The 24171-nt window shown below is 31.6% G+C and overlaps 1 protein-coding gene across 2 annotated transcripts in view; it reads right to left on the reverse strand.

Moving 5' to 3' along the window:
• Nucleotides 1–24171, reverse strand: part of LOC145293165 (solute carrier family 45 member 3-like) — a 202860-nt gene that overhangs the window by 112972 nt on the left and 65717 nt on the right. For both annotated transcript variants that reach the window (XM_080139620.1, XM_080139621.1), the window contains exon 2: nucleotides 11571–11601. The gene's annotated coding sequence lies outside the window, so the exon portion shown is untranslated. The remainder of the gene's footprint in view (nucleotides 1–11570; nucleotides 11602–24171) is intronic.

Consider the following 24171-nt stretch of genomic DNA (forward strand, 5'->3'; position numbering starts at 1 on the left):
GTAGGAATTTTCACCTTCCACACCTTAATACATCTAGGGAAGTAGTTTGGATAGTACTATGGCATCAAGTTGTACATCAAAGAAAAAAGTTTTATTTGAATAAACTCATTTACATTGTGAAATGATAAATTTGTTGTCTTAAAGAAAACACTACAGCTTTATTTTAAAACTTTTATTGAAAAAAATCAATTCAGGTAACTTGAATATGTATTAGAGCTGACATCTATTCAATGTAACCGCCTTCAGCCTCAATCACTGCCTAGATACGGATCTGGAACTGGGAGCATGCCTTTTCAACAAGCGCTGGCAGGAGCTTGGTGAATACTCGATGGATCGCAGCATTCAGGCTGGCTTTGATTATGGCGGCTTTGGTTTGGAAGGTCATGTTGATGATGTTTTCAACATATGACCAAATGAAGTAGACCAGCAAGTTCAGGTTGGGGGAGCAGGTGGTGGGCAATGAGAGAAAAATATAAAGTCATAGCACTCCTTCTGAAGCCAAACTTTGGATTCATGGGCCAGCGCCGAGTCCTGCTGCTACACCTAGGGTCTGTCAGCGGCCGCTTGATTACACTAGAGGATCACTACACTCTTCAACACATCCACGTACACTTTGGTGTTGACTTTCAAGCTGACTTTGAAGATGTGAGGTAGCCTAATGTGGCCCTCACTTGAAACCACACCAAGGACCATAACCGTAGCTGAAAATTTCATTAAAGTGAACCATCTGGATTTGCATTTTGAGAGTGCTGACAATGGTTCTGTTGTCATAACTTGAATCGGTAGAGAGAAGGAGTTGTACAGTGGCACATATCCGACCTCGCTCATTGAACATTGTATCAATTTCAGACATGATAAAAGGCTCCTATTGCTCTTGGAATTTCTACACAATTGGCCAACTAGTAGATAGTTTGCAACAAAAAAAAAAAAAAGAAAAAAAAAAGAAAAGAAAAAGAAAAGAAAAAGAAAAGAGAAAAGAGAAAAAAAGAAGAAAAAAAAGGAAAAAAAGATAAAAGAAAAAGAAAAGAAAAAAAGAAAAGAAAGAAAAGAAAAAAAGAAAAGGAAAAAAGAAAAGAAAAGGAAAAAAAGAAAAGAAAAGGAAAAAAGAAAAGAAAAGGAAAAAAAGAAAAGAAAAGGAAAAAAAGAAAAGAAAAGGAAAAAAAGAAAAGAAAGAAAAGAAAAGGAAAAAAAGAAAAGAAAAAAAAGAAAAAAAAAAAGAAAAGAAAAAAAAGAAAAAAAAAGAAAAGAAAAAAAAGAAAAGAAAAAAAGAAAAGAAAAAAAAAGAAAAGAAAAACAAGAAAAGAAAAGAAAAGAAAAAAAAGAAAAGAAAAAAAGAAAAGAAAAAAAAGAAAAGAAAAAAAAGAAAAGAAAAAAAGAAAAAAAGAAAAGAAAAAAAGAAAAGAAAAAAAGAAAAGAAAAAAAAAGAAAAGAAAAAAAGAAAAGAAAAAAAGGAAAGAAAAAAAGAAAAGAAAAAAGAAAAAAAAAGAAAAAAAAGAAAAAAAAAACAAAAGAAAAAAAAGCAAAAAAGAAAAGCAAAAAAGAAAAGAAAAAAGAAAAGAAGAAAAGAAAAAAAGAAAAGGAAAAGAAATAAAGAAAAAAAGGAAAAAAAAGAAAAGAAAAAAAAAGAAAAGAAAAAAAAGAAAAGAAAAAAAGAAAAGAAAAAAAGAAAAGAAAAAAAAAGAAAAGAAAGCTGGTTTTCATTAAATGGAAATGGAATCCTGCCGTTTTTTCTGGGGTGACAATTTTATCATTCCACCCTGTACAAAACAAATACAATTATCTATATCTTGTGATGTTTAGATTGGATTCCCAGAGTAATACAGGGCTTACAAGTTGTCTTAAAAACAAGTGAATATGACAATTACAGAAAATCAACAAAAATTACAAAAAAGAAAAATCTTAATTTAATGTATCTCTTCAATTTTAACTTAAGAAATTTGTTTTGGACAAACAATTTGCATAGATCCAACATAAAAATTACAAAAACAAAATGGGTTATAAAATTAATTTAATATTTAACTTAACAAATATTTTTATTTTAAATAATTATAAAATACACCATATATTTATTTCAACCCCAACGTTTCACAAATTTGACATTGTAACCTTAGGGGTGCCCATCTAGCACCCATTAAAATATTTAAAGCTTGTAAAAATAAAAAAGAAAGGCAAACAAAGAAGCCATAAAGTCAGCCTCACTTGCAACAGATATGAAATTACAGTTAGGACGTCCACAACAATAACTATCAAATATCACTACTTTGTGCTTTAATTCCGAATTGGCAGGTTACAAAATGGCATCATATCAAATGGAGAAATATGTCTGACAGAGTAGCCTCGATTTTTATGTCCCCCTCCGTCCTTTCTTTCAGCTACAAGTATTTAACCCAGATGTTAGAGTTCCAGTGTCACAGGCAAGCAAAATTGTAGAATCAAACTGGCAAAGCTTGAATCGTTAATGTTAAAAAAGGGGAAAAAAATTGTTTTTTCTTTAGTAAATAAAAAGAGAAAAAGACAACAACATGGAATTTTTTCATCAGATTTAATGGTGAGTCTATGACATGATTATCTTTTAATGGTGAGTCTATGACATGATTATCTTTTAATGGTGAGTCTATGACATGATTATCTTTTAATGGTGAGTCTATGACATGATTATCTTTTAATGGTGAGTCTATGACATGATTATCTTTTAATGGTGAGTCTATGACATGATTATCTTTTAATGGTGAGTCTATGACATGATTATCTTTTACTTATAGAGCATAGAAAATTTATTTAACTTGTTTGCAAACAAAAAATTTATTTAACTAGACACTAGAATGAGGATGCAAACAGATTTTTTTTTTGTTATTCTGAGACATATTTGAACAAGCAATAATTTGGTCAAGATCCAATGAGAAATGATGTTTTAAGCTAAACATTTACATTTCATCATTCATTTAATCTCTAATCTATATCTATCTAGATATATAAAAGCCAAAATGTGTGTGCGTATGTGTGTGTCTTGCAAAACCTTTCGACAGAGGCCACGGATTTCTGCCAGATCGGTACCTTCATCCTCAACGGCTCGCTTTTTTACAGGGAGGGGTGGAAAAAGAATCGTATCTTCATGATAAGATAGCTTCTACGCATGCATCAACACGCGCAAAAGATGTACCTTGAATTCGTTTAAATATTATAAAAACCGACCTACATTCGCCCATGCATCCATAGCACGATGGATTAAGTGACTGCATCGATTGCAGGTTCAATCCGAGTTATCGGATATATTTTTTGTTTTGATTTTGAAACTTAATATTGAAACAAGGTTATCTATACCATTTTTTTCCCCCCACGCTTTTCGCTGTGCTTTTTTTTGTTTCCTTTTTTTTGGTTTTTGTTTATCCGATTTTTTAAAAGTTTTACGTCCATTGGCTGTTTTTTTTGTTTTGTTTTTTTCCGGACAGTGTCGTTATCTTAAGATTGCAGGTTCAATTCCAGTTATCAGATATTTTTTTTTTTTTTTTTAACTTTTAATATTGAAACAAGGCTATTTATACTATTTGTTTTGCTTTTCGTCATGTTTTTTTTTTTTGTTTTTACGAACACGTTCATTTTTTTTCCCTCTTTTTTTTTGGCTTTTGTTTATCCGATTTTTTTTAAAGTTTTACGTCTGTTCGCTGTTTTTTTTGTTTTGTTTTTTTTTTCAGATTTTTTAAAAAAGTTTAAACAGGGTTATTATTCAGGTTATTCTTTACCCCACCCTCTACAAACACACACCTACAAACACCCGGGCACCGCTGGGTACCCCGCTAGTAATATATAAAAGGCAAAAGAGGCGTGCATGTTTCTGTATGTCCGTGAAAGGCTTTTTTCGTGAAGGTTCTCGGGGGGAGGGTACTATTTTTTAGAACTTTTTATATACTCCCTAGATTATAATATCTACGATCATCAGATTTATTTTGATAGACTTTTATAAAATTCACGCTATTCCATCCTCTCAAGTGTTTGTTCGTGTTTTTCGTATAAAAGCGAAACTGAATCGAAAGCGAAGGCAGCTACCTGGCTTTTCTGCCAGGGACGTCTAGAAAGCAATTAGCTTTGATCAATGTTGGGTAAATCCCTCATATCAGGCAATTGCTATTCGTTTGGACACTCCCTTTTAGTGGGGAGCTGGTTTTCCCCAACATCGCGAGGAAACAAATAAATGAAACGGTAGAAAGCTGAACTGGCCTTTAGCCAACCTTCATTTCTGCACCTGCATGAACTCATTCACTTAGCAAGTCAACTTTTTGATTGGCATCGCTAAATTTGAACGCTTTTCACTTCCTATGGCATCATGGCGTAGCGGTAAAATGTCCCGTTTTCATTCACTTTCTTTTCCGCCTTCATGTCACTGGTTTGAGCCTGCCTGACTACTAACCCATTTTTTTTTTTTACGCCTTCAAACACCTGGCCAACACACCATATACCCCTGCTAGTATATATATATATATGTATATATATATAAAAATCAAAATGTGCGCGATAGTTTTTGTATGTCCAAGAAAGGCTTTTTTCGGGGAGGGGGGGGTCTACCATCGCTTAGAACTTCTTATATACCCTGTAGATCATAATATGTATGAATTGTGAACGCACGTCGCGGCTAGATTTATTTACACTGACTTTTACACGATTCTTGCTATTCCGGTCTGTCTTGTGTTGATTCAGCCTTTTCATATAAAAGTGAAACTGAGGCATGGTTCTCGTCTAGAAAGCAGGTGGTCAATGTCGTTTTTCACTGTCATATCAGACAATTGCTTTCATTTGGACATACTCCCTTAATAAAGGGTGAACTGATTTTTCCCTACACGTTGGGGGGGAAACAAAACCAGACAAAATTGGATAAAAAACAAAAACCCAAAAGAATTATCCCGCAGTTTATTAAGTGCGGAAATATTAAATTCGCTGCGCGTGTTTCATTTCCTGTGGCATGATGTTTGACCTCATTAAATTCACGCACCTGTCACGTAAGTTTTTAATCGTTAAATTAAAACGCTTTTCACTTACTCTCCATCCTGGCCGAGCGGTAAGATGTCAAGTTTTCTTCACACTTTCTTTTCCACCTTCGCCTCAAGGCGAGGGTTTAAGCCTACCTACTTAAAACTTTTTTTTTTTTTTTACCACACGGGCAACGCTGATCACCCCTGCTAGTCTATAATATAAATTTCACTTGTCTGTTTTTAAATGTATGTATGTATATTAGGCACCGCCAAAAATGGCCGAAAAATCAAGTTGTTGTTTTTTAAAACGAAATTACATTTATTAAAATCCATTATTTCTGAGTAACTTTTTTTTTTCCAGAAAGATAAAACCCTGAATTTTATCATATAGAAAACAGAATAATGTAAAACTTTTTCTACAATTTTTAATTAAATTTTAAATGTTAAATTTTCCCAAAAAGTTAACAATTGACATTTTTTGTCTTGCACAAAAAACGTGCATAAATATTTAAAAAAAAAAAAAAGGTTTTTGAAATAATTAATTTATTTATTTGTTGTCTAACTAAGATTTAGGATGATTTTCTATGAGAATATGCAAAAATATTATAATATAAGTACCTGGATTTAAAATAATTCCACTTATTCATACAGGCAACCAGTTACTTCGTGTCGATCTAGAGTCTAGATCGACAATGTTTACGTTTGTATTTGATAAAAAGCAAACTATGGAAGACCAAACAAGCCAAAAAAAACTTATTTTTCAGTGACGAAAATTTCAATGTATTATTAACGCTGAGGCTGGCCAGTACCAGATGGGTGACCATTTGTATGAGTTTGGTTTTTAATATGTATGTGTGTGGGGGCCAGGCTCCCAAAAATGGGGGGGGGGAGAAATTTAAAGCAGAATAAAAAAAAATTATTTCAGCGTGTTTGGTCCACCATAGTCGAAAGGCGGCAAACGTTTTCAAATGGGATCGAAAAAATGATGCTATTTTTAACACAAAGAGCACAATATTTATTGAATTTTTTTTTGTATCGATTCTTCAAAGCATGCCCTGTTTAATAATGGTCATGCATTATTCGGCTCGCTAAAAAAAAAAAAAAAAAAAAAAAATTGTTAATTTATTTATCAAAGATTTTAAAATGGCTTTTTTCGTATAAATATTAAAATTCTTATTTTTTTTATTTTGCTTAACTTAAATTATTTTACTTAACATATTCACCGAATTTCACACTTCAAAACTCAAAAGCGGGATAATTAAACACAATCGAAGTTCTGATATTCAGACGTCAAAATAAGGTATGCAAACAACTTTTTTTTTTCTTTTTTTTAATCTATAATTCTGTCCCTTACAACAACACAATACGTTGTGTTCAGTTTCAGATAACTATTTTAAGCATATTTGTACCCCCTCAAAACAAGGGGGGGTGTTGTAAGCAAAAAAAAATATATAAATATCGCTTATGAAAAATAAGTACACTGTTATAAAGTTCATTCTTCTCTTAATAATCGCTGAAAATTTCATATTGATCGGATAATTACCTCATTTTTGGTAGATTTTTAAAAAGACGGTCCGTCAAAAAGTACTTTACCACTTCCGGTTTAGCGATGGGCGCAACAGCAAAGACGTCACTTTTTTTTTTTTTTTTCACATTCTTTTCCTCCTTCGTGGCCTGCCTGCCTCCTACCATTTATTTTTTTTTTTATTAACACACAACTCCAAACACCTGAACAACGCCGGGCACCTAGGCTAGTCTTTCATAAAAGATCAAAATCCTGTTGAGAATATCTTCTCTTTTTTACATTTACCAAAATTAACATGCACATGAAATCCAATAATCTTTTCTTCTGTTTAAAAATGTGGTGTGTTCAACTTTATCAGAAAGATTAATGCTGTCTCTTCATGGTAGACGTGGTCGAATTGAAAGATGTAGTTGGCATATTGTAGATAAACAACAAAATGTCCAAGAAAAGTTTGCATTTGGTCAATCTTGATTAGTCGATAATCAACAGCTGGGCTATACAAATGGCTCATAGATTACAATAGATTGATCTCTAAGATCAATCAACAAACACAATAGATCGCCAGAGAGAATGATTTCATTGGTTAGATGATCAAACAATCAAATCTTCAATATTGGTTGGCGGCGGGGGTAACTTACATTATGTACATGCCCCAGAAGACTAGACTGTGGTTCAAGGATAGCCAGTCAATATAAAGGAATTCATCAAAAGATATGCAAGAAGTTGAGAATTCAACTTCTGGCAAAGTAAGTTAAGACAAAATTAAGTAAAATTTATGGAATGTGAAATGAGAGTATAATACCCCAGTGGATTAAATAATAGTTGCAGACTACAACAAATGGCATCTGAAGGAGGTTGAAAAATACAATAGCTTAAATGCTATGAATATAGCAAGCAAGATAAGGATTAACCATGCTCAACACAATCCTGCATATGCATGTATGGTGTTTTAGAATCCTTCATATCATTGATCAGGACTCATTGTTATACAGGATGATCGTCCACATCAATCCTTCATAGATCCTTACTTTTGCACTGTGCCTTAGATCCAGGAATTGAACCTGTAGAAGATATAAAGTGCAAGGTCAATTCACACTTTGATATCAGCTCCACCTTGACCCGTAGCTGTGTTGATGGCACCAAGATATTTGGTTTGTTTTTGTTTTACCGCATATCAACCCTTTTCACATTATTTAATGCCAAATCTAGTTATTTTAGAACTAGTATCTACGTTGCATCCAGTTATTTTGTAGAAGGCTTTTTATTCAACATTTTGTATTTTCGATCGTTTGTAATGTTTCGTTGTTTTATGGTGGATTTTATCGTTTTTGTTCTCTGCCCTGCAGAACATGAACGACTTTTGTAATGAGGGAAAAGGGTTACAGTATTAACGTTTGGCATATTTTAAGTTAGGAAACCAGTCAGGAAGTGGGGGAGATAGAAAGAGAAAGGGGAAATGGGAAGAAGGAAAGGAGGGGAGTTGTTTTTGGTTTTGCAGAACATAATTAAGTTTTGCAAAAGGAAGTAGAAAAACAAAAAGCATTAATGTTAGGTGCATTTCATCTCAGGAAGCCAAGATATTTGAAACTCAACCTCTTCAAGAACATCATTGAGGATGATGGGTATTTTGTTGGGACAAAGCTAGCAGTGATCATTTTTTGTCTTTGATGCATTTTCATTCTGATCTGCAATGCAATATGCTGAAGCTCCTTAATAGCAAACCGTACATAAACAAATGTTTTATTAAGTTGTGCGAAATCATCTGTGTAATCTAAGTCCTTAATACCAAAGTTACATCTTACAGTCACACTAGGGAAAACTTTTAAGGCATTTGAAGTGAATCAGTCAATGACAATATTGAAAAGTGTTGGTGAAAAACACATCTTTGTTGAATGCAACTGTTTGTGAGGAACTGTTTTGATGCCCATTTTGGTCAAATAATCTGAGATAAAAATGGAGTTGTGGATTAGTGCAGTGTCCTGGTGGAAATGCCGCTGACTTGATTTGAAGAGTGCTGGCCTATCTGATGGAATCTCTTCCTGAACTACCTTAAAACCTCAACATAGTATTCCTTGTTAACTGTCTGTCCACTGAGAAACCAGTGCATGTACATCATGCCCGTGCTGTGAAAAAGAGATCATAAGTTTCTGGGTTAATTTGCTCTGTTTGGCCTTCAAGGGTCTAGAAGAGGCAGCATGCTTCCTTCCACTGGGAACTCTGTCTATTTGGCTCTGGGTCATAGCAGTGGATCAAACTTTCACTGCAGGTCACCAGAGCATCAAGAACTGCAGGATACGAAATGATCAGCTCAACCATCTCCCTGCTGTCATGACAACATCTTATCTTCTGAGCACCCTTGGGGCACACTGCATACAAATCTTCTGCATCTTCAATTCTTTGCAAATAATTGTGTGTACAGTTCCAACACTGACATCAAACTGTGCACTTATTGTCTCAGAACAGTCCTTACGCATGAAATTCTTTATTTGGCTGATCAACTCTGGTGTTCTTCCTTACTCCTCCCACACCTCTCATCATCCCTTACAGACTCCCTACTTTTCTTGAATCTCTTATGCCATTTAAAAACTGATGCTTGATTCATGCAAGATGGTCCAAAAGCAATCTGAAACATTCTATACGTTTCTATGGCATTTTTTCCAAGCTTAAAACAGAATTTTATTACATATCATTCTTCTAAAGTGTCTTCACATCCACATTGTATTTTTGATATTCACCAGCTGTGACAATGAGACTTTAATAGGGTGTATTCCAATTCCTGTTGTAGCTGTTCATTTGAACCTGAATTCATAAAAATTGGTCAGTCATCTCATAAGATGTATAGCAATAACATACTGAATTTTCAAGAGTCCATGACAATTTTAAATGACTGTACAAAAATGTCTGGAAACTTATTTAAGGCACCTCATAACTGATGAAGAATATGTGATTGTACGAAGATGGAGCTTTGTTCCCTTCTCTTAAGAGTAACTCTACTTACCTAACACATTGGTGAATCAAGGTCAATTTCAATATCACTAATACAGAAGAGTATGAAAGGAGACGAGGGAAACTTATTCAAATCTAGGAAAATATTTGTCACAAAAATGGTTTCTAGTGAGCCACGGCAAGATAATTTGTGGGCCACAGAACCTTGCATGTTTGAGAGCCATTTAGAAAGTGTTCAACAAGGTTGTAAGCGTTTATAGAAATTTTAAATTTTTATTTAATTTCCATGCTTTCTTATAAATATATCCATCTTTATTTTTTGAAAATGAGAATCTATGATCTATACATACACTTTCTTTTATTGAAAAGAATTGCCTATTTTTCTATGTAATACAACATCAAGTGGATCCAAGAACAGATAACTCTAACCAAACCAGGTATAATCTAGATAATACATTAAATGGAAGAATAGAATGTTTTCCTTGGATGATGTCGAATAATCATTTTTTAATATAGACTGTCAAATTTTTGTAAAAGTAAAAAAAATATCAGTTTCTTTTTTCTTGATTGTGACACTATGTATCGTAATATTCATTTTGCATAGCATGTCACAATCTTGCAGATATTTATCCCTTTTTTAGTATTGTTGGAAGGAGTAGTATGTTTGGAACCTGTGAAGAAGCACCAATATGATTGATAACTGTCTTTGATGAATGTATAAGATGCATTTCGATTGTGATGACATGTATACCAAGAAAGGCTTAATAATTTTTATTTAAACCTGCAAAGTATATAAATATAATTCTAAATCTGAATTATTTGAGATTTGTTTTGCCAAAGAATTTTTCTAATATATTTTAATCACAAAATATATGTTTACATATTCCTCAGTTTTTTGGGACTGGGTTAGGTTTGGAAAAAAAAAGACATTGTGGAATTAATCAGTTTTCAATCTAAACACCAACCAATATAAGAGACATTATTCTTCAAACTGAAACCATTTTTTTTTAATTTAGTACTTGTTTCTCACATAAAAAAATAAGTTTATGTTTCAAGTAAAAAAAGTTTTAAAAAGTAAAAAAATAAACTCAACACACCTGCATGCTCTGATGCCAATAAAGTTATTTAACTTCCAAACTAGTTGTGAATGAAGAACTTTCATAAACTGACTTTAAAGGAAAATTTGAGAAACCCAGCATAGAAGAGTATTTCAGCTAGTAACCATAACACTAAATCTAAACACTAGCTCAGTAATATTAAACCAACAGCAACAATTGAATAAATTCATAGCAATGCCATATTCTTTTTCATATGGTTTTTATCTTTGTTCCTTCTGCTGCTGCTGCTGCTGCTGTCTTTGATATGTGCCAATTTTTTCACATTTTTCTATCTTATGCATTCAGGTCAGACATCTTAGTAGCACTTGTTTCAAGCTATATATTATACTAGTAGGGGTACCGAGCGTTGCCCAGATGGAGAGAGTTGATATACTAAGGATATTGAGCACCCCCCCCCCAAATAATCAATCAAAATAGCAGTGAGTGCCCATGCAACTAAAAAAAAAAATAAATAGCCACGTAAGGAGGCTTGAACCTGTAACGCGAATAAGGAAAAGGAGGTAAAAAAAAAAAAAAGCTAACATGCTAGCTGTCATGGCCACGATGACTTATGACGTCATGACAGATCAAAATGTTTTTAAAATGTACATAGAGATTGCTAAGCGTATGACTTGCAAAAATCTTGACACAAAAAAGTGATCTCCCCTTGCAAAAATACAGCCCAGTTGACCAGCACAATCTTTTTGGCCAATTTTTACATATTTTTCATCCGAGTGATTGATCTAACGATACCAATTTTGTCATGGCCTGATACATCAATCAAAAGCTTTTGCTGGACATACAAGCAAACACATACACACACATACAAACTAACACAGTTTTTGTTTTATATAATAGAAGATGCTAATACACCCATTATAACTGTTTGTTTTGTAATATTATAGTGAGATAGTATTCAGAAGAGATGGAAAAATCTATAGATTATTTGGATCATCCACAATTGTATTAAAAGTTTGATTTTAAAAAATTGAATGTAAAATCTGCCATTGTAATAAAATAATATGAATTGTTACTTACATAAGCAGTGGGACTTGTTTGTTGTTTTTACCTGCAAAATAAAAGACATGAATGGAAAATGATTGCATGAAAATTGTAAAAACAAAAAAAACATTAAAAATTGAAACTTCAAAATATAATGGAAATGATATAATATTTGGTTTAACGTCCATTTTATATGCCGGCATGTGTTGGACATTTTGTAGAAATAAACTTCAAAACTAATCTATCTCTGACCAAGTTTTTAATTATCCTTATTTTCTCAAGTTTATCCTTGTTTCCATTACTCTTCCCCAGTAAACTGACTCCATTACCTCAACTGTTCTACATATATAATCCAAGAATGTTCATGCATTCTTTCAACATGATAATGCCAAAGTCTCTTGTTCTGCACACATACCCAGATTTAATTTTCCTCTGATGTCATCAGAACTAAGCCTATCTTTAAAACTCATACTACACATGCACTGTATCATTTTCATATTTCTCTATGCATCAAGTCTTCAATCCTAATTGGCTAAATTTCACTTCCATTACAGTGAACATGCTTGATGCTTCTCTTGGTCATCGGCAGTAATGCTCTGCTGGTTAGTAATGGCAGTTTCCTAAACTTTCTCTATCCACTCCTAATTCTTGTAATTATACAAGCACCAACACCTCTGTGCTCCAATCACTAATAACAAACCTTTTGAATAACTTAACTTGCCATCCAAATATACTTTCTCCACAGTCTCTATTGTCTTTTATTTCTTACAAACAAGCTGAGTATCTCAACCTACCAGTAATTCGACTGCACTTCTTGTATTGTGTAACTAATACTTGCAAATGCTACAAAAATAATAAAACAAAATTTAAAAAATACATAAAAATAAGTTGCAATCAACTCTTTTCCACAAACTGAGCAAAGGTGAAGAACTGTTGCACATCAAAATTACGAGTTCCTTTCTCACACCATTACAACAATGATCATATATTATGATATTAAAAACGAGGCTAGATTAAAGGGAGGCCACTCTCATTCTTGTCCAGGGTTGCCAGATTGGCCTTTCTAAAGCCAAATTTTGCAAATTTGGCTTTTTTGAAGTAGTTTTGCTTTCAAAAATTATATTTGACCCTTTTTAAAATGTAACGTATAGACTAAGAATGGAACAAGCAAAATCACTTCTATACTATTATATAAAAGGAATAGTGTGTGTATGTGTGTGTGTGAGTGTGAGAGAGAGAGTTCCCTATAGACTTTGAAATAATTAGGCCGATTTTTATGAAATTTTACACAAATGTACTTTATGTATCTGACAGTGTTCTTAGATAGGTTTTGCATCAGAATATTTTCAATAAGTATTGATAATCAAAAAACTCCAATGAAAGAAAGAACAAGTGATGTTGACCCAAGTTAACATCTTATACAGCCTAACATCACCAAACAAGGAGAAAGACCCGACACATAAAATCAACAGTAGGTCCTTTGATATGACAGGAATACTTTTGAAATGAATGTCTCTGTTTATAGTACAATTGAAACATGATGCTTGACGTTTGCATTTCAAACTTTAATTCAAGCCATTACATAAAAAATAATTTTATACGATTGTAGGTTCTCTACAGTGCAAGGTAGACCGCAATGTATTGTAGACTAAGTCACTGTTGATCATCATTCAATTGAGTCTCCCTGCTTATATAAATAAATTTTCACAAAAGTTTAAAATATACAGTCAAATATTTCCATAATGTCTAAAATTGTTTTAACGTTATATATAATAAATTATCATATATATTTATTGCTATCCTCTAAAACAATCATTTTTTCTTTATATTACCTACTTAAAATTACAAATTTACATGTGGTTTTGTTTTGCCTTTACATATATTATTAGATGCGTTAGCAAATTTTTGCTACATATGACAATTGTCTTTGAGTTAGATCAAAAAGGTTTGTGTGGGCGAGGAATTCATTGCAACTGAATTGATTTACAAACGAAAAAAAAACAAAAAAACATTGTAAACATTGCTTGCTTCAACTTCCTAGTTGAGAAGAGGAAAGTTAGCATAAAACTGACTGATTCCTTCAAAAAAATTTCAGAGTCCCAATCTCAGAGGTGGGAGATTGGCAAAAAACGTACAGCTACAGAGTTGGTTTTCAAAATATGATGAAAACTTCTCACCCTTGGCATCACTCATCAAAAGCTAATTGAGTGCATCATATAGTGAAATCTTGCTTCTAACAACCATGATTTACAAAGCAAGACGAGTACTTTTACATAAAATATTTTAGTGGGTTTAATCGAAAATCATAAGATTAAGAAAAACACACGATCAAGTATTTAATGTAACGTCAAAGTTTCGAAGATTGATAAATCGGTAAGCAGGAGATCACTTGTTCTACATAAAAGTTGCAACAATGATTTGCAAGAATTAATGCAGAGAAAAGAAAAATATAGCACTTAACAAAAGTGAAAACGTGTGGCATTATGAAATATTTGGAAATATTCACAAAACTAAAGAAACATGGAAAGACTAAAATCTATCAGGATTCGAATGAGAATCTTAATAAAGGCTTAAATCTGGGCAGTATAGGGAGATGTATGTAGAATTGGTCACACCAAAAACATGATCTAGTAGTTACAATTTCTAAAAGCTGTCTAACACATGCCAGCATGCAACGTTAAATGATGATACGACGAAAACAAATATTACAGATTACAATTTTAACATGTGTTGTATCACAATTATTATTTTTGACTACTGAACTTGTATTAAGCAATGTTTTTTTACATGACTAAGAAATTAATTTTTCATACGTTTCCAGCATCTCAAATTACCTTTTCATATTCTATCAATATTATAAAATAAATATCAATTTAATTGAAAAATTACGTCTAATTTTTTCATTGGGGTTTAAAGTTATATTGTGGAGTCAACATTTGCATCTGACATCTAAAAACAGCAAAAAAAATTCACTTTTATTCATTAATTGAACTGTAATATTTATAAAAAGTAAACAATTTGGTTATACAGACAAATATGGGTTTCAGGGCGGAAACAGATTTTTTATTTTTTAATTTCCTCAAATTTCTTAGCAATGTCTGGACACAGGTCCTGCTAGTTTCCTTACAAAAATTAAACTCAGTAAGATTACAATTTTCAAGTTGACTCAATAAATAACTCATTTTTTCAGGGATAGTGAGACAGGAAAAGATGAAAAACTCAATATTCGTCTGATTTGATAATCCTTTTGCAAAATGGAATTTACAAAATTGGATTAATGGAAGAATTTTCAAAAACAAATTTACAAAGATGGAGTCGCCAGATTTCCCCTCACATATATAAAGTGTTGAAAGAACAATAAAAACCACAAAAGCTTCTGAATCAGTGTATGGGGTTGAAACAAGACAAGTACAGTGCCGGCAAAAAGAAAGTCCGCACTTGTAATTTTTTCAAAAACTGCCACTTTAAGCTAAATTTAATGTAACTGTTTAAACAATCTATACCTCATTTGATTCGCCTTTTATTCCTCTATAATTTTACCTGTTCATATTTGACTTTTAATTGAAATATTCTAGTATTCACGTCAATTTTAAAAAATAACTTCAAATTGAGGAGACAAAAAGAAAGTCCGCAGCAACAAATTCGCTTAAAACCAGCTTAAATTATTGCCCCCGAATCAGTTTTAAATATCCTCTAACAGGCAACAAAGCATCTCTAATCATAGTTGTTGTTATTCCAGGTTATACAACATAAAATTTAGTCCATATACCACGACTTTCTCTTAGTGATCGTCAGGAGCTCATTAATCTCCACCTTTCTGGTTTATCCAATCGAGAAATCGACCGCAGTTGTGATGAGAAAACGGTACAAAAGACCATACAAAAGCACCAAAACACCGGCAGTGTTTTTGATGCCCCTAAATCTGGTTGTACTAGAGTTACTTCTAACAGGGAAGACAATGCTATCAAGATCCGCAGCCTAAGAAAGAGCTTTGGAACAGCTCCCCAAATCTAACAACAGTGCAATCTTGTTAAAAAGTGCTCGCTTTCTACTGTCAAGAACAGATTAAAGGAATTTAATTTGCGAGGATATGTTGCAAGACAAGCTAATGATTTCTGTAAAGAACAGAAAGCACTGTCTGGTCTTCGTCAGATGCAATGAAGATCACGACTCTTCATATTGGTCAAAAGTGCTTTTTAGCAATGAAAGCAAGTTCAATAAGCTAGGTAGTGATCGTAGGCAGTACATCCGTCGAAGGAAAGTGAAGAATTTTATCCTAGATGCTCAGTTTCAACGCTGCAAGGTAGTGGAGGTTCAGTTTTGGTGTGAGGCATTATTAGTACCAATGGCCCAGAGCCTATAGTTCGCTTGCAAGGTCAAATTAATTCGACCAAGAACATTAATATGTTGACTGGGCATTTTCTACCCTACTTTGGTCGGAATTTCGATGATAATCCCATCTTCATGCAGGATAATGCTCCCATTCACACAGCTGGCAATGTCAAGAGGTTCCTGGAAGAACATGATATTCCGTGTTTGGATTGGCCGCACAATCTCCAGGCCTCAATCCTATCGAAAACGTATGGCATTACATCAAGTAACAGCTATGCAATGATAAAATGTCAAATTTGGAAGAACTTTGGACAAAAATTAAAGAAAAGTGGGATGCCCTTTCTCCAGAATATTGCTGCAGTCTAATTCAAGGAATTCCCAAAAGATTGCAGACTGTCAAATTGTAGAAGGGCTATGCTACTAAATATTAACTAGTTCATTGTGTTCCTGTTGTATTTGTGTTGCATTAATGTCCTAAACTTACATTTAAATAACAGTTTTCCATTGTGCGGACTTTCTTTTTGCCTCCTCAATTTGAAGTTATTTTTTTTAAATCGACGTGAACACTAGAATATTTCAATTAAAAGTCAAATATGAACAGGTACAATTATAGAAGAATAAAAGGCCAATCAAATGAGGTATAGTTTGTTTAAACAGTTACATTAAATTTAGCTTAAATTTGCAGTTTTTGAAAAAATTACAAGTGCGGACTTCTTTTTGCCGCCTGTGTATATAATTAGAAAAATGTTGTAATGTTTCTAAACGATTTCACTTGGAGCAATTTAACATTTTTTTTTTTAAATGATATTAGAGCGTTTTTAGTTTAGTTTTCATATCTCAATAGTTTTGCTTTTTAATATAAAAATTAAAATTAAAATTGTGGCTTACAAATTAAATGATCCTCTAATGTAAAGCTCCACAACATCTGCGTTTATTTTTCATTTGTCTTATTCATAGCAAAAACTAAAAGTCAGCTGCTTTTCAATATCTTAAATGTAATAAACATAATGCATATTAGCATAATTCAGTATTCAGTTTTAAAGCATTTTCAAAAATGTCGCCTCACATTTTCAATTCTGGTTTTAAATATTAAAATGGCTAAAATGTTTTAAATTCTACAAAACAGTGATTTTTAATGAATCTTTTGTTAACTTCCTTAAATAATTATGAAAGTTATGGATCTAATTTTTTTGCTATTAGTATTTATTATACCTAGCATTACAAATGTATGCTGTATTTTCGTGGACATCGGCCATATTACATATTGTTCTTCAACAAGTCATATCTTTTTTATTTGTTGGTCAATTCTTTAAAGAATTACATTGATGGAAAAAGAATAGAATAAGCATTCCAATGTTGTTTATTTATTTTTCTTTTATGCGTTCAATATTTTTATGCTCCAAATTAAAAATGAAAAAACGGTAAAAAAAATTACGACAGCAAAAAAGGAAACACTTTTTTCAATGTTTACATTTCATATGTTACATTTGGATACATATGCGCGGTGTTAAATTTGATTGGATATGGCTGAAATTTTACAGGCTATATAAACAAAAAAGTCCATCTGTTGTTTGTTTCCTGTGGTCATAAAAATAAAAATCAAAGTTACGACCGAGCAAAGTTGACGAAGAATATTTCAAAATTGACAAGATAAATCGGTATATATCATCCATTTTCATATAGATAATAGTTTCAGAATTATTTTCATGTATAATATGGAAATATTTGATAATTATTAATTGTGCAGAAATTTCTTTAAAATGTTATCTTTTATAGAAATTCAAATCGCTAAATGACAATGATGGTTAGCTATGCGCCAACCATCATCAGATTTTAAACGAGCTTGTATTTATTAAATATAGAAAACTGATTTTTCTGCTTTCAAAACGGAAGCAGAAAAAAAGCTTCAGTTTTTATTCTGGGTTTATCAATTTAAAAAAATTATTATAAACCTTTTCAAATTTGATTTCCAAACAATACTATTTTGTTGTTTTCTAATGCTTGTAGTATACTAACAGCATTAAAAAAAAAAACAAAATGTACTTAGTACATGAGTTTGTTTTTTAGTGGTAAAAAAATAAAATAAACAAAAAGAAACAAATATATAACAAATAAAAGGTACTTGTGCACTTATGCTACCATGCTGAAATAATATTATTTAAAAACCCAATTTTAACATGGGGAAGGAAGGGTGTTTTGTTAACTATTCTGTACTTTCACCTAACAATTAAATAAAATATATTGTGAAACTTGAATTTATTCTCAACTCATTGTCAAGACCATTTTTTCGAATCTGTAAAACAAACCAGTCTTTTTTTTTAACTGAATATATCTAAAAAAATAATTAGGCGGTTCGATAAAGAATTTCATGCATTTTGTGATGCATTTTGTAAATTTTTACCTTGTCTCCACCATAACATTTTTCTTTAAAATGACTCCCTTTTAAGGTTTTCGGGTATGCTGAAAATGAATATCGCATTTAAGTTTTCTGCAAATAAGTAGCTTCCTGGATATTAAGCAAAGTCATTTCCTATGTTATTGCTGGTAGCCATCTTGGTACGTGTGTTTGCGCATAGTCTCTTAGGGTTACGTTTGCACGCTCGTACGTACCATGATGGCCACCAGCAATAACATGAGAAATGACATTGCTTAATATACGGAAAACTACTTATTTGCAGAAATTTAAATGCAATATTTGTTTTCAGCATACCCTTAAACCTAAAAAAATAATCATTTTAAATGTTAAAGTGGAAACAAGGTAAAAAATTGCCGTTTTATTTCTTTGTTTACATTAGTTGAATTTTCAGTAAAACAACAGAATAGAAATGACAAAAATTACCATCAACTGGTGAATATATAGTTGTTTTTTATCAGGATTTCTGGTATCCTGGTACTGTGAAAGCTACATCAAGGATTCATATAGAGTACGATTTATGGTTGTATCTCAGAAAATAGGGGTATATTTTGGGCCAGATTGAGAGGATTTACAAAATTGGAAATTGGACTGGTCCCAAAATGCCTAAGTTCTGGTCAACTATGGGAATTTCCATCTTTTCTAGAAATCCCAAATCTGTATGAAAAATTTTCTTCTATTTATTTCTGAGATTAATTCATATCTACTCCATTTTTTCTTTTCTTTGAGTGGAGTAGTATACTGGCCATAAATGCTATTTAGGCATTCAATGGCTACACCCAGATTAAACTCTCCTTTGGTGAGGAGACAGGAAAATGCCTACTCTCAATAAAGCCATATTTAAATACCACTATAATACTTAGTTTTGTTCATAAATAGACACCCACTGTATGATACCATGCACCAGTTTAAAAAAAATTGAAATTTGTACATCTGAATTTATAATTCATGACTTATGGTAAAGAGATACATCAGATTTGACTGCATAATCAGAAAGAGCACACAATTTTACATAAGAGTGCCAAGTTTCATGAGAATAGCTTGAAAAATAAATAAATGGTGGCGAAATTACCAAATTTCTTGAGGTCCGTAATTTAGCTCACTTTTTCTAAAGAAAATCTCCACAGAAAAGCCTAAATTTTGGCACTTAAAATTCTCATAACTTTTGAACTACTGATGGTATTTGCATAATTCAAACGAAGCATCTTTTACATAGCTCTTTTCATGCAAGTTGATAAAATAACAATTATCTTAAAAGAAAAAAAAAACAACTCGTAATGCTATTATACCAAGGAAAAACTTTCCTTGTTGAAATTAATTTCATATAAAAAATTTAAAAAAATAAAAATCTATCTACCCAAACTCAAATGTATTTGTCAATAAATCAGTACCAATTTGTATTAGTGGTCATAAATATTAGTGTAAAAAATAAGCTTCTGCAATAACTAAAGATTTTTGTAAAACTGACACTAAAATTTCCAATAATGGCATAAAATTTGTGACTAGTAAATTTTAGGGTTTCTGTAAATGATTATAAACAGAACATATTACAACCCTCTCTCCTATCATCAAGATCTAGTGGACAAGCTGAACGATTTATTGATGCATTAAAAGATATTTCATAATAAATCAGATAGTTTTAACCAAACACTTAGCAAGATTGTAGCAGATGTTCCATGTTCTTTGCTCACTCAACCACATTTAAAAACACTTTAAACCAATTATAAAAGAATGTTTTTTGGTAATGATAGACACAGAAGGATTCGATTTCTAACTTTACTACAATCATTTCAACTTTTCCCCAAAAATTTTCATTTTAGGAATACCAGAAATTAAAGACAAACTTGTTTGCATTCACTGTGTAACTGCACTGAAGAAATCTGAATCTTTAAGGTGACTCTTAACCGATTTTTTATAAGCTTGAAACAAAAACTGATCCCACGAAGCATTCTCATTCAATGATGTTCACTCTCCCTAAGAAATGATATATTTGTGGTGCCGAGGACATCATTGAGTTAATCATATTATATAAAATGAAATAACATCAATTCGAACTGATATCTTACTTTCCTTTCAATCTCCATGGATACTTCTATCACTGAGCAGGAATGAGACATGGATGCATACATATCATAATTATTATATGAACTAAACTGATATAGAACAAGCTATCATGTCCGAGAAAATTGTCAATTTCTTAACTTCCTCACTCATCCCCATTTGTTTACTGGCACGGACAATAAGGATAATTTATATTTTTATAGGTTGGCATTGCCATTCTATTAAACACAGCAGAAATACAACACTTGATAAATTCTAACCATTGTTTGACCATCTGTCAAATTACATGCGTTGGTCATTATTTCTGCTTCAATTAGTTATTAATGATTCTAAGTTTGAAAATGCTTTAATTGGATCGAAAAATGTTTTGTTAAATTCAAAAGAGCAGGAAATAAGCATCTGGCATTCATTGCTAAAATATTTGCATTTCCCAATTATGGCTAAGCTGTGGATCTTTAGTACTAATATTCACTGACGAATTATCCAAACAAGTTGTGTTGTTTGCAATCTAATGTTGATGAATCCTTTAGAAAATAGAATTGTTGTTTATTAAAACAATTTAAACAAAGCTCCCCAAAAGATTTATTTTCTGCAAATAAGAGACTCTGTTGATTTTATTACCATAGTTTTTTTTTATATGAATATCAATCAGCGTAAAGAATCGTTTTGGAAACAATTTTAAAATAGTATATAAATAGTATGTTCACAGGACATACTTCTGTTAACATACTATTTATATACTATTTTAACATTGAAGTCAAAAGCAATAATAAACGTTTTGAGATTTACATACTAGTAAAATATTAGTAATGGGACGATTCCAATATTTTTCTTGATTTCAATACAATTACCGATTCCAATTCAACATTTAGCTATAGAGTTATTTTTTTTTTTAATTATGTTTTTTTTTGGGGGGGGGGGTAATACATTTATGATGGAATATATTGTTTACTTTTACTTAGAGTTTAAAAATCAATAAATATTTATTAGTTTATCATTGGTACAGACAACTGAAAGTTTTAAACAAAATCAAAATCACACAAAAAAGAATTTTTCCAATACCTAAAAAATACCAATATGCAATTCCCAAATCTGATTAATTGCCTCAATTAGACTAGATCTGTAGTTGACTGGTGAAAGTATGTTGTCAGATGTATTTTTCAACAAGCCCTGGACTGCTTTTAAATGTAACATTTAGTCTAAGTGGCCTTGCAAGTCAAGACTGGTACAAATCTGCTAATGCAACGAACATAACGGATCGCCCTTGTTTTCTCCTTGTCATTTGCTCAAACCAAACACTGACCAATGATGACAGAATCAATAAATGCAAAATTCTTTTTAGTTATCCCAACTATATTAACATCTAAACCGCTTATGTTTTATTCTATCTTAAGACATATTTCAAAATACTGTATAAATATATAAATCTATAAATACTCACAAACAAAAATACTTAATTTGCATAATTTTAAAACAATTTTTAATAAATTAATATTCTGTAACATACATTTCTAATTAGCATTGGCAAATTTCTTTATGTACACGCAATAGTTTTTTGCTAGTAATATTAAGTAAAATGTCATATGTCATTGGACACTTATAACAAGTTATTAAATTTCGAATGTCTTTAATTATGCAAAAAATATTTTTTAAATTACATTTAAAACAAATTAGACACAAGGCCATCAAAAGTATAGGGAAAATAGATGTTGGTGGTCATGCTTGGTCTAAAGTTATAAAACACAAAATTTGTTGGAAATTTTTATTTTTTATGAATATCTATTAGCATTACAAGCATATGCTGTATTTTCGTGGACATCGGTAATATTACATACCTAATGTCTTCAACAAGTTATATCTTTTTTATTTGTTGGTCAATTTTTAACAGAATTACATTGCTGGAAAGAGAATTCCAATGATGTTAATTTATTTTTCTTTTTTGCGTCCAATATTTTTATGCTCCAAGTTAAAAATGAAAAAACGGTAAATAATTACGACAGCAAAAAGGGAAACTTTTTTCAAGGTTTACATTTCGTACATTACGTTTGGATACACATGCACAAGGTTAAATTTGATTGGATATGGCTGAAATTTTACATGCTATATAAGTATAGAAGTCCATCTCTACTGGACTGTAATTTTTACGACCACAGGAAGCAAAGTTACAACTGAGCAAAGTTACAACTGAGCAAAGTTACAACTGAGCAAAGTTGACAAAGAATATTTCAAAATTGATAAAATAAATCAGCATATATCATCCATTTTCATATAGATAATAGTTTCAGAATTATTTTCATGTATAATATGGAAATATTTGATTATTAATTGTGCGGAAATTTCTTTAAAATGTTATCTTTTATAGAAATTCAAATCCGCTTGAAGGGAAAATAGCTCCATATGTGCTGACCAGTGCTGAGCTGCCTACAGTCAGCATATTAACGAGTTTAGTTTGTCTGAGTTTGCCAATTTAAACATTTTTTTCAAGTTTTTCAAATTTGATTTCCAAACAATACTATTTTGCTGTTTTTAACGCTTTTAGTACACATGTACTAAAAGCGTTAAAACAACAAAATGTACTAAGTACATGCATTTCTGTTATCATTGTATTTATAACTTCTTGTACTTAGAATATAGAATTGTGTTTTTTAGTGGTAAAAAAAAAAAAACATAAAAAACAAAAGCAAATATAAAGGATACTTGTGCACTTATGCTACCATGCTGAAATAATAACATTATTTAAAAACCCATTCTTAACATTGGCAAGGGTGTTTTGTTAACTATTCTCTACTTTCACCTAACAATTAAATAAAATATATCATGAAACTTGAATTTATTTTTTTAACTCATTGTCAAAACCATTTTTTTAAATCTGTAAAACAAACCTTTTTTTTTTTTTTAACTGAGTATATCTAAATACTAATTAGGCGGTTCGATAAAGAATTTCATTGTGATGTATTTTGTAAATTTTTACCTTGTCTCCACCATAAATTTTTCTTTAAAATGACTATCTCTTAAGATTTTCGAGTATGCTGAAAACGAATATCACATTTAAATTTTCTGCAAATAAGTAGCTTTCTGGATATTAAGCAAGTCATTTCTTATGTTATTGCTGGTGGCCATCTTGGTACGTGTGTATGCGCATAGTTTCTTGGGGTTACGCTTGCGCGCTCACGTGTACCAGCCATAACAAAAGAAATGACATTGCTACTACGGAAAACTACTTATTTGCAGAAAGCTTAAATGCTATGTTCGTTTTCAGCATACCATAAAACCTATAAAAATAATCATTTTAAATGTTATGGTGGAAACAAGGTAAAAAATTACAGTTTTATTTCTTTGTTTACATTAGTTGAATTTTCAGTAAAACAACAGAATAGAAATGACGAAAATTTTCAGTAAAACAACAGAATAGAAATGACGAAAATTTTCAGTAAAACAACAGAATAGAAATGACGAAAATTACCATAGTTGTTGCTTATCAGGATTTCTGGTATCCTGGTACTGTCAAAGCTACATGAAGACTTTATGTAGAGTACGATTTATGGTTGCATCTCAGGAAATAGGGGTATATTTTGGGCCAGATAGAGAGGATTTACAAATTTGAAAACTGGACTGGTCCCCAAATGCATAAGTTCTGGTCAACTATAGGAATTTCCATCTTTTACTGAAATCTAAAATTTATGAAAAATTTTCTTCTATTTATTACTGAGATTAATTCATATCTACTCAATTTTTTTTTTTCTTTGAGGGGAGTAGTAAATACCGCCCATGAATGCTCTTTAGGCATTCAATGGCTACACTGAAGATTAAGCTCTCCTTTGGTGAGGAGGC

This window comes from Euprymna scolopes, chromosome 14 (genome assembly GCF_053919585.1).
Source record: "Euprymna scolopes isolate OS-2025 chromosome 14, ASM5391958v1, whole genome shotgun sequence".
NCBI lineage: Eukaryota > Metazoa > Mollusca > Cephalopoda > Sepiida > Sepiolidae > Euprymna > Euprymna scolopes.